The sequence below is a fragment of the Papaver somniferum genome, chromosome 7 (genome assembly GCF_003573695.1).
Source record: "Papaver somniferum cultivar HN1 chromosome 7, ASM357369v1, whole genome shotgun sequence".
Taxonomy (NCBI): Eukaryota; Viridiplantae; Streptophyta; class Magnoliopsida; order Ranunculales; family Papaveraceae; genus Papaver; species Papaver somniferum.
The window spans coordinates 19,153,658-19,164,839 of NC_039364.1; the positions used below are offsets into that span (position 1 = coordinate 19,153,658).

The following is an 11,182-nucleotide window of genomic DNA, read 5'->3' on the forward strand; positions in this document are numbered from 1 at the left end:
TTAACATTACAATAGATTCATATCGCCACACTGAAATTGGAATTCTATTTAGTCAACACTGAAAACATAGTATGAGAATTCTCAGCAATAAAGTAATGGACTACGGCCTTCTATAAGGTCCTCTTTGGCCTTTTAGACCCCCATTGATCCAATTTAAATATGGACTCCATGTAGTCTCAATAACCTAGCATAAAGATTTTCTACGTAGGATAATTTCGACATAAATTTTCTTTTGAACTGAATCATCCATAGAATTGAATCGTTCGAAACTTGGTGAATTATGACCTCCTAGTAACAAGCTTGGAAGGACAGGACTAAAACATCCACTGCCCAATGGAAATGGGACTAAACGTTAACTCATACATTCTCGATTGAGTGGGCTAGGTCTAAGTCCTATGAACCACTTAGTAGCATAATAAAGTAGAAATTGACGTTTAATCCCAAAGTTACTGGGCTTGGGACAGTCTAGTCCTCTCATTTCAAGCCTGATCTTGTCTAGTCCAAAAATCGTCCGTCTTAGACAGTTTAGTACAAATTCAAACGAGTTAATCCAAATTATCACCGATTCCAAAATTCCCTAATTTTCTCACTACCAAAGTTACCCTTCATAGTTATAATCGTTCTGAGTTCATTTGATTAATCTCAGATTTCATTTCAGAAGAGATTCAGAGCAAGAGCGATAGAGGGGTCGAGACAAACTCTTTTTTTCTTCCTTTCATTCTCCATTCTTTTCTTTGATGCAGGAACTGCAGCTCGTGCATGATAACTATTCAAACAAATAGTGAATTAGATGAATAGAGGAAGGTGTTTTAGTTTTGTTTGTATGGGTTAGGGTTTCCCGAGAAAAGATGAAACAAAATCAGAGTTTGGATTTCCTGGTTTTGATGATTTGATTTCTTAGAGTAGTGATGAAGAATTAGATTGTGGTGTTGTTGCTGATAGATGAATTAGGAATCGAGAAGATACAGAGATGGAAGAACATGGATTTAGTTGAAGAATTAGGATTTTGGAAATTGATTGAAGATATGACTTAGTGATGGTAAAGAAGAAATTAAAGACCAAGTTTGATGACTTGAGAAATGAATTGAATTAAATTGGAGAAAGAGCAAAGAAATAAAAAGTCGGAGAGAATGAGGAGTTACGATTACTCTAGGGTTCAGAGAACTGATGGTGATGGTGATAATTCGAGTGATTGTGCCAATCTCAAAATAAAAGTTAATTAAGAGAATCTGAATTTAGAGTTTTACATTTGATTTATATGCTTGTATGGAATTGAATTGATATGATTGATTATTTATGGGTGTTAACTAGAAATGAAGTGGACATGATTGTGTAAAGTTGAATTGTGGGTTCCTTGTGGAACTGAGATTCATTGTTTTGAGATTGTGATGAATTGAACCTAAATTAGGTATCTGTTAAACTGACATAGGAGAAGGTTATGAGAATTAGCAATAATGATGTCAATGGTGCAGTTACAAGTTGAATATAATTGAGAGAAATAGAAGTAGAATTTAGGATATATAGTGGTCGTGTGAGCTGAAGTATATGTGTGACGGAGAAGGAGCTATTATGGTCTGATGATGAGCTGAATTGGGTGGGGTTTCATGAATGAATGTGATTATAGGTGAAGATATGGTGTTGAATGAAATTGTTATGTTGGTGGTGGTTCTGTATAATTTATTAGAACTATTTTCTCAGGCTTGAAGAGGAATTTAGGAAGTATGGATGTGAAAAGAAGATTTCTTGGAATTGGATTTACAGGTGTAATGGTTGTGGTGTTGTTTGTTTGAGTATGTTGAAGTGATATGCTGTTGTAGCTAATGGAATTGGTGGATATATTGTAATTAAACCGAACTAACAACATTGCAGGAAATGTTGGAGTTTGGAATATGCAGTGAACATTCAATAAGAAGAGAAGTAGATATAGTAATTCAGTTAGAAGAGAGAGTTTTAAAGTTGAGGAATGAGTTGGTTATGGATCTGTTGATAAAGATGAGATTGGTTGAGAGTTTAGAAAGGTTATGTGGTTGCTCAAGGGAAGATGATTGGGTTGTGGTGTTGTGTTGCAAAGCTTGAGGCTGGAAATGCATCACAAAAACACATATGTGGCACAAAAGGTACAAGTGTACCTTGTATTGCATCATATTGGCGCATCAGGACCATTGGATTTGTGAAACTGGTACTGGGGAAACTGGTGTTGGTCAGTTCAAAGTGCCTCCTCTTCATGATGTAATCATTATGCAATTTCAAGACCAACAAACTAGGTAAACTCAATATTTCCTCAAGTTCTGGTTTGTATATAATCTTCCAATGAATTGAATTGCACATCACGTTTTGTCAGTTGGACCTCGAAGAATCTTGCTGCAGCTAATGGGGTACCGGTGGACACATTTAACCGGAGGTTTAACTTTTGGTAAGTAAAGTAAGTTTGATAAGTCTTTTTATCATACGTTTTTCGTACTATCCTTGAGACAAAGTATTCTAGTTTTAAATCTTTGGTGTTTCATTGTTGAATCAAACTTTACGTAGTTGGTTTTACTTCTAGTGACTATAATCTGTATATGTAAGTTTTAATTATTAAAATTATCATATTAGTTCTGCAGACATTGCTAAAGAAGCTCATGTATATTTCTCATATATCATAGCCATCACAATTAACTTGTCTCAAATTTGAAAATCACTAGTTACATTCGAGTGAAAATTCTAAAAAGACGTAAATTGTATTTTGAATTTTTGAGGCATATACATTAATAAATTTTGTTTGCATTTCTCTTTTTATTTTGTTTTATTTATGCAGGGAATCCTTTCAGAATTACTTTTGGATTTTGATAATCACATATTTACTTTTGTGGATGGAGCATCCAAGAATGACGCTAACAATGCAAACTATGAGGAAGCAGCTGATGAGGATGGAGAGAGATTCATGGCTTCAGTTGAGGAGCAAATACTGAAAGAGATGAATGTATGTATATGAGGTCTGTGCCGTTCTATCTTCTTGTATTTAGCTTTTTGTCTTAATCCTTTTATAATAGTCTTAATTTTGGCCTTTTTGCTTCAGGTTTGTTATTGAAACATAATGGGTTAATTAAGCTTTCACCAGTAGCCTTTTGTTATTGAATTCTTGGTGTGTACATAATTGTACACATGTTGAATCTTAATGTGTACATATTTGTACACATGTTGGTTCTTAACGTGCACATAGTTGTACACATATTGCACATTAATGTGCGCATGTTGTCTTTTTTGTTCGTTCTCTTCCTAGAGTTTCTAAGTGCTAATGGTAACGTGTAAGTAGTTGTAAACCTATTTATTGTCAATGTATACATAGTTGTACACCTATTTGAAATGTGTACATAATTGTACACTTGTTGATTGTTAATGTGTACATAGTTGTACACCTAAGTATCAGATTACTCTAATATCGACATTCGATAGTAACAAGTAGCTAGAATTTCATAAATAGGGAACGAAGTGACGCTTTCAACTGTTAGGACATTTTAACTCGTTTTTTGTGTACACATGGTTTTGTAGTTGTGACTGAATATGTTATGAAGTATGTTAGGTATACTTGCATTTTTTTTAGGCCTCTGTGTTGTGAATTGTGGATATGACATGGAGAAAGATGAGTTTAAGATAAGAGATCCATCCAGTTCTATGTATATTGTTTATTTATGTACTTCATTGATACGAATATTCTATTAACTACCAAAATTTGCTTGCACTGGTTAAAACTACGTTATTCTGAATAACTGATTGACCATTGGGTCAAATTTTTGCAGAAAATATGACAGAGCATCGATGCAATGTTTTTAAGAAGCTCGAATTCATACAGTGCCTATGACATTTTTTTTGTTTGTCTTCTTACCCATGTGTACATAGTTGTACACATATTGATTTTCGATGTGCACATAGTCTACACCCGTTGATCTGAAGGACTTTCTATAATATTAAAAATTAGCTTACTATGTAACCTTTACAGGAAAAATACCTTCATATACCATCATCGTTAGTCCCCAGATTCTTAATCATGATGTGAGAAGTTCTATAATATAAATTCTTACACTTTGGGTATAAACTGTACTGCTTGCTGGTCTAAATTCTTCCACCCCAGGCATATATTCATCTATTATAACTATAGGTTTAAAAGGCCGAATACTATAAATTACCCTTTATTTTTTATTTTCATGTAAATAAAACTATGTTACGTTGAGTTTTTGTTTAATTGCATCGTTGTTGCTTCATGTAAAATATTCTTATAATTTCATGTATTCTAATCAGGTTCTATCAGCTCACATTTTGTTAAGTTACGTAGGTTGGACCTAATTCAAGTTACGTAGGATAGTGGAATCACCCACGGAGGCTGCTAACAATTGCAAATGGTGAAAGTTCGATACTAGGTATGTTTTCTACTGTTCATTCTTATGATGAGAAAATTTCTTTCTTAATGGCCAATATCCTATCTTGTACTCGCTTGACCAATTTGGAAACAATCTTTAGGTTCTTGGAGGTTTTTCAAAATCCATTTATCAACCAATTGTCATGTTTTTGTATGTAGGAAATGCCAAGCATATGTAAGTTAATGAATGCCCAATTCCAAATTTTTAAGGGTTTACATAGTTGTTCAGATTCTTAATGTGTACATAATTGTAAACCTGTTGATTGTTAATATGTACATCGTTATACACGTTTTGATTATGATATAGAACTGTATGATACCCATATTTTGCTTCATTTAATTTATTTCGTTGTTGGATGTGATACATGATTACATGAGCAAAAATAAATCATTACAGTTGTAGTATTGGAAGCATAAGCACGTGTTTGACATACCGAACAATACATTTCTAGCGGTTTTCTTTTCTTCCTCATATGATGTGATTAATTACTTTATTTTTCTAAATTATTTTTGAATTTCTAACTAGCTATTTATACTCCTATCTTATTAGGCTACCACTAGTTCAAGTTCTTAATTATAGAAATTTCATGTTTTTTTGATAATGTGCAAATTTTTGTACCGCTGCTATTGTTAGAGTGTACATAAATGTACACCTGATATTGTTAACGTGTACATAAATGTACACTTGTTGATTTTAATGTGTATATAGTTGTGCATATTTTAATTGGTAATGTTTTTGAATTTTTAACTCGCACACAGTGGTACACATAATTCTTAACGTGCACATAACTGTACATATGTTGTACATGTGTTTGGTTTGTGTTGTGCATGTTTTACAGGGGTGTACATATTGGTGCACCTGTGTAAATCTTATGAAAAAGTACAATTCCCTTGTTTTACAATGGTGTACATATTGGTGCACTTGTGGGAAGTAACTCCCATGAAAAAATAGGTTTGTGTGCGGTTGTGAATGATTAGCTTTATGCATGTTTTGAAGAGGTGTACGTATTGGTGCACCTCTATAATTCCCATATAAAAGTAGGTTTGTGTGTGGTTATGAATGATCGTTTTTCTGCATATTTTGCAGGGGTGTACACATTGGTGCACCTCTGCAATTCCCATGAAAAAGTGTGCCAGAGTGTGAATATGAATGATCGATTTTATGCATGTTTTACAGGGGTGTACACATTGGTGCACAAGTGTATTTTCAATGAAAAGTAGGTTTGTTTGTGGCTATGAATGATCGGCTTTAGGAATGTTTCACAGGGATGAATATATTGATGCACCAATATACTTCTCATGAAAAAGTAGGTCTGGGTGTGAGCATGATTGATTGATCTGTTATGCATGTTAGTAATCTCGTTTTTGGTAAAGTGCAATGAATCACTGTACTGGGATGTTTCGAAGCCATATTAAATTTTTGTAGTAATGCCCGCATGGATTGTGTCTCTGACCATAAACTGAGTAAGTTTTTATTTTGATCGTTTTCTTGTTTTGTTTTCTTGTGTGGATGTTGGTGAAAGGATAATCATTTTCTTTTCAAGCTGCGATTTCTTATGTTCATTGGTTTGTCCTCGATGCAGGTTATCTGCTAAACTTACCTCTGCAAATCTGGATGTTATCCAACTGGAGCTTGGCGTGGTTGGTATTTTTCTCAGTCTGTGCAGATTAGGGTGGTAGTTTGGCTATCATAGATTCTGGATTTTTTGGATCTTTGCAGCGGTGTACATAATTGTACACACCAATGTAAATTTAAAAAATGAAAATTATATAGCCATATGGGTACTCTTTTTGTAGCTCTCGGAAAGAGATTTCCGAATATATAAATTTTGCGAATTTTGGACAAACGTTTCAAAAGATAACTTGATTTTAGTTTATTTTTTTATTATTTAAAATTGCTGACATCATCATGAGTCATTTTGGATTAAATTATAAATTTGGACTAAATTGTAAACAAGAAGGTTATTTGTGTAATTTCCATAAAAATGACTAATTTGTACCTAGTTGAATGGGCTAGGACTAAATAGTATATTTAGATGGGATTTTGGACTGAACCGTATTTCTCCATCACCAGCGGTAGAAGCATAAATAGATAGGCGAACATCTTATCTAGACATGCCAAGAGCTAAGCAGGGCACCCAAAATGGACATGAGATCCCATTTTGTGAAACAACAAATGTTAAAATGGCTTTCATACATAAAATTAGGTTCGGAAATAAGCTGCACTAAGTATGCAACAACCCACCGTGCTGTACCCCTGATGTTAATTAGGGAAAGATTGAGAAAGGTCGTGAACTCGATCTTTATCCCCTTCATAATGTGTCTAAGGAAATTTTAATGTGTCTAAGGAAATTTTATCAGTAAAAAAATAAACTAAAAAAGGGGTTTATCAAGGACAAGGATTCAAACGTCATAAGAACATTAACTCTTAATCGGGGAGTTAATTTTTTGGGGGGAACAGGTGGATCTCACATTAATGCATGTATCAAATTTTGTGATTTTCTTTTTTCCCATTTTCTTAGGATTTTTTTCTTTTAATTTCTGTTATAACATTATTTTGAGCAAGTAATGTGAAATTGAACATTGTCTAATTTATTTGATAAACATAAGTCTTGTAAGAGGATTGGACACTGTCCAGTTGCATTAAGTTGTTTGGATAGGGCTTATTCACTTAGATTGATAATTACTATAATCACTCTCTTGGTTTGATCTTTGACTAAAGTAGTTTATTGATATAAATGGAAGATCCTTTACTGTACTTTATCACTCACCTAAATATTGATTTGGGTTATCGATAAGTGAGTTGGTTACTAAAACATATTTAGTCCTTTGTATTTTAGGGTTACGATCCAAAAGATTTGAGAATGGAAGTCTTGTGATATAAGGTCACTCAAGTAATTTGTTTGAAGATTAGAATTGTTGATCAATGTTAATAGACTTTGTTTTGTATATTTGACCAATAATGGAATTAAGTTGTTTCCAACATTTATTTTTGAACACTGAAATTGAAGATTTGAAGACTTTTCTTTATGGTTCTGATCTTTGTGTGAATTTTGGCGAGTTTGATTATCTGGCATTAACAAGTTGTTTATTTGATAAAAATAAAAAGTTGTTGAGGATCGAACAAACTATCTAGTGAAATTTATTTTCTTGGATGAATCTTGTTCATCAAGATTGGTTATTTCAATAATTATTGTTTTGGTTTGATCTTTTGGCCATACGAGTTTATTGATATAAACGAGAGATCATTTACTATGCTTTATTACTGATCAAACTGTAAATTGGGGTGATTAATTAGTGAATTGGTTACTGAAATAATTTTAGTCATTTGTTTTCTCGAGTTACGATCCAAAAGAGGTAAATGCATAAGTCGACACAGGGGTTCAAGCAACTCAAGATAGTGGAATTTTTATTGGGATTCACTTCCGTTGGCTGGAATAGTTTTAGGCGCAGAGATACTAAAGGAATTGTGTAACTATGGGTATATATATTGGTCTCAGTTATATGAAGTTACGATTGTCAACTTGTATAGCAAATTAATTATTAGATTATTTAAAACTACATTAGGTGCTGGACTTTCCTGCCAAACAGTTTCCTCGTTAACAAAATTTTGTGTGTCTGTGTTATTTACTTTACTTCCGCATTATGCTGTTTAGTTTTATAATTTAAATACTTGTACACTAATCACATCTTGGTAAGATGACATAGTTACTTCGAACAAAACTTAATTTGATTATTACCAAGATCTCCTTGTTGAAACAATCTTGAGGTCATTATTGTTATGATGAGTATATGATGTGTGTCTGCATAAGTTGATATAGAAAAGATTATGGTATATAGTCTGTAGTTTAGGTGAGTCATTCTCGATCGAAGCTGTTTATAACTTGTTATATAAAACAGAGTGTGCTAATGCACCATCTTCCCGCACAAGAAAATATGGATAAAACATCTATCACCTAAAACCGGTTTTCGTATAACCATTTCTTCACAAAGTTATTCCTAAAATAGATAATCTAAATGTAAGAGAGTTTGGTATAAAGGAAAAGCAACACCGTTCGTGAGAAGAAAGAAGAAAATATCAATCATCTCATGTTTCATTGTAAGTTTACAAGAAATATTTGTAAATATTCCCTCAATTGTTATATCGGAGGGACAACCAATGTTAGAGGGAAAATAGCCGTTGAGAGGGAAAACTTAATAGACAAGTAAAACATTTAAGAAATATTTCTAAAATGGGAATAAGAAGACGAAGAATGAGTTTTTTTGAAGAAAAATAAAGTTTTGTTAAAACAATAAGTCTCTAGCATTTCTTTTATGGTGTTAGAATATCTAAGGCTATGTTATAATTTAAAAAAGATTGGATATAAATTATTTCAGGGTGTAAAGCTTCCAAAATTATATGTGGATGGGTTCTTGTAATTGCCTTCTGAATTTGGTAAGATTATATTTCTATGATTGCAAAGTTGTGAGAAGCTTTCGGGTCTGGGTATGCTCTTATGTCTTAAGGTACTTCACATAGGCGGAATAAACTCGGTTGAATGTTTGGGAAATAATTTCACTATCAACAATAATAAATACAAAACAAGAACAAGATAGCGCAGTAATACTTCAAAAACTCATAATTTAACTTTTTTCCCTTCATAACTAAGTTGGAAATTAGATTGATTGGTAATTTTAGAAGAAAGGGTTGCTCCTCTACCCACATGAGGATTTATCTATCCAATACTCCCATAAATTAACATGTATACCTTCATATTTAAAATTACGTATTTCTCTCTGAAACTTAGATATATATGGGAATGCCACAAGTTAGAGGAGTCAGTATTGTATGATATGAGGTACCTCACATTTCTCGGACAACTGAAAATTAATGATGGAGGAAGATATAATGTTTGAAGATGTCTCTTCTCTCTATATGTTTTACTATCATTTTCATGTTTTCTTAATTCTACAAATATTATTTATTTTTCATCATTCCAAGGGTGTTTATCAAATATTGATCGTACGTTTGTTTTTTTGGAAGCTTTTTGTTGTGATGATATGGATTGTAAGTCGAGCGCAAAATGGAGCTTTTTGGTGTTTTAACTTCTTATTTGTGCAGCCTTTAAAGTTATACCTTATGTATGTTAATTATGTTTCTCTCTACTAAAATCGAAAATTAATATTTTATAAAACGATACAATAGTTTTGTACAGGTTTCTTTGATACATAATTCAAGAAGAGATGGATCATTAAATGCAATCCTTATCTTTATCGATGTTAAGTGAGATTTAATTCTTCGCATTTCAAATGTCAATTGATATGTGTTTTAAAATCATTTCATTATTAAATATTAAAAACATTTTTTTTTATGAATTTCTAGTTAGAACAGAACCGGAACAAGTTTTAACTTGAAATTATTTCTGATTAGTCTACGTGGATCTATTACAGTACTACATCATAAATTGGTTAACTAACTCCGACCTATTTCCCATGTCTATTAGTTCGGACATTCTTCATAATTGACCGGAAATCACAAACATGTCATTGGCCTAATTCCTTTGCTTTTGTTCAGAATCACTGTCGCATTATCCTAAAGCGTACATGACATCAGGTAAAATCCTAAAATAAGGTTTGGAAAAAATTTCATTTTCAATATCAGATAATGATGAAATTGGATAAGCTTTAGATTGGTTAACTTATTCTTTGAAAGATAGAGCAATTGATTTGTATTCTAGACGACCTAATGCTCATGGGAGTCATCTATCATTATCAATAAATTTTTGACTTATCTCTCATCGAAACCATACATTTACTAACCATCTTCGACCTCCCATATGAGAGGTATTTTTTTATTTTTTGTTTAAGGAAATCGAATGAGCTAATAATTATATTGTATATAATTTGCATATGCAAGGATTGAATATATTTTTTTTGATTAAAATTTAATGAATAAGTCAAACCCATTTTACAACACTTCTTAGATAAAATAGCTACATTTATATTCCAATCGTGTTTTTAATGCATGGAACAAATTATCCTAATTAAGTTTATCTTTTTTTAAGCAAGAATTATCCGTATACAAAAATAGTAAATACATTTGGATAAAATATTTATAAGAATATAGTAAATAAATTTGGAATTTTTTTTCTCAATCGTATATACCACCATGATATAAGAAAATCGATTGATTAAGTATCTTGGTTGTTGTATAATGTATTTGATAAGATTATTTATTATTAAATAAAACTTAAAGGAGAACACAATATATGTACAAATCATTCAAAAATTAATATTTTACCTATCGACATGGTAATAGATTTTCTTTTTGAAGAGCGTTATGCAACTAATCAATTTAGCACACGTACGACATTCTTAAGTTCAGAACTAGAATTGCTAACAGTATGATTGTTTATTATCTTAATTAGCGGAAGTAAATGGTGTTTTATATATTTTGGATCCTTTTATTAATAATGGTGTTAGTATTATTGTCAAAATATAGTTGCTCTTGAACAATGTTTTTCGGAAACACCATTTTGCATTGAGATTGATATTTAAGTTTTCTTTTACGATGTAGATACTTAAAGATATATTTGATGTGTATTATAAATTAAGTGTAGGGAAGACTCGTTGACATTTTATTGGATCGACAATTATCGTTCTAAATAATTCATCTGGATCTTACATGGCTACATACAAGTTTGTAACTTAATATAGCAAAGATTTAAAAAGAAAAAATAACTAAACAACGCATATGAAAGATACACTAACAACCCGTTTGAGAAATTGTTGGATAACATATCCAAT

At 31.9% G+C, this 11,182-nt stretch overlaps 1 long non-coding RNA gene across 4 annotated transcripts; it reads left to right on the forward strand.

Moving 5' to 3' along the window:
• The first annotated feature begins 491 nt into the window (after positions 1–491).
• On the forward strand, positions 492–6,296 carry LOC113296610. Of its 4 annotated transcripts, none has more exons than XR_003333060.1 (6): positions 492–2,264; positions 2,342–2,413; positions 2,798–2,975; positions 4,313–4,397; positions 4,498–4,571; positions 5,980–6,238. It is a non-coding gene; the product is annotated as an uncharacterized LOC113296610 (long non-coding RNA). The 4 variants fall into 4 exon arrangements; XR_003333061.1 differs by having other exon boundaries at positions 4,556–4,571; XR_003333059.1 differs by having other exon boundaries at positions 493–2,264; positions 4,498–6,296.
• The last annotated feature ends 4,886 nt before the right edge of the window (positions 6,297–11,182 follow it).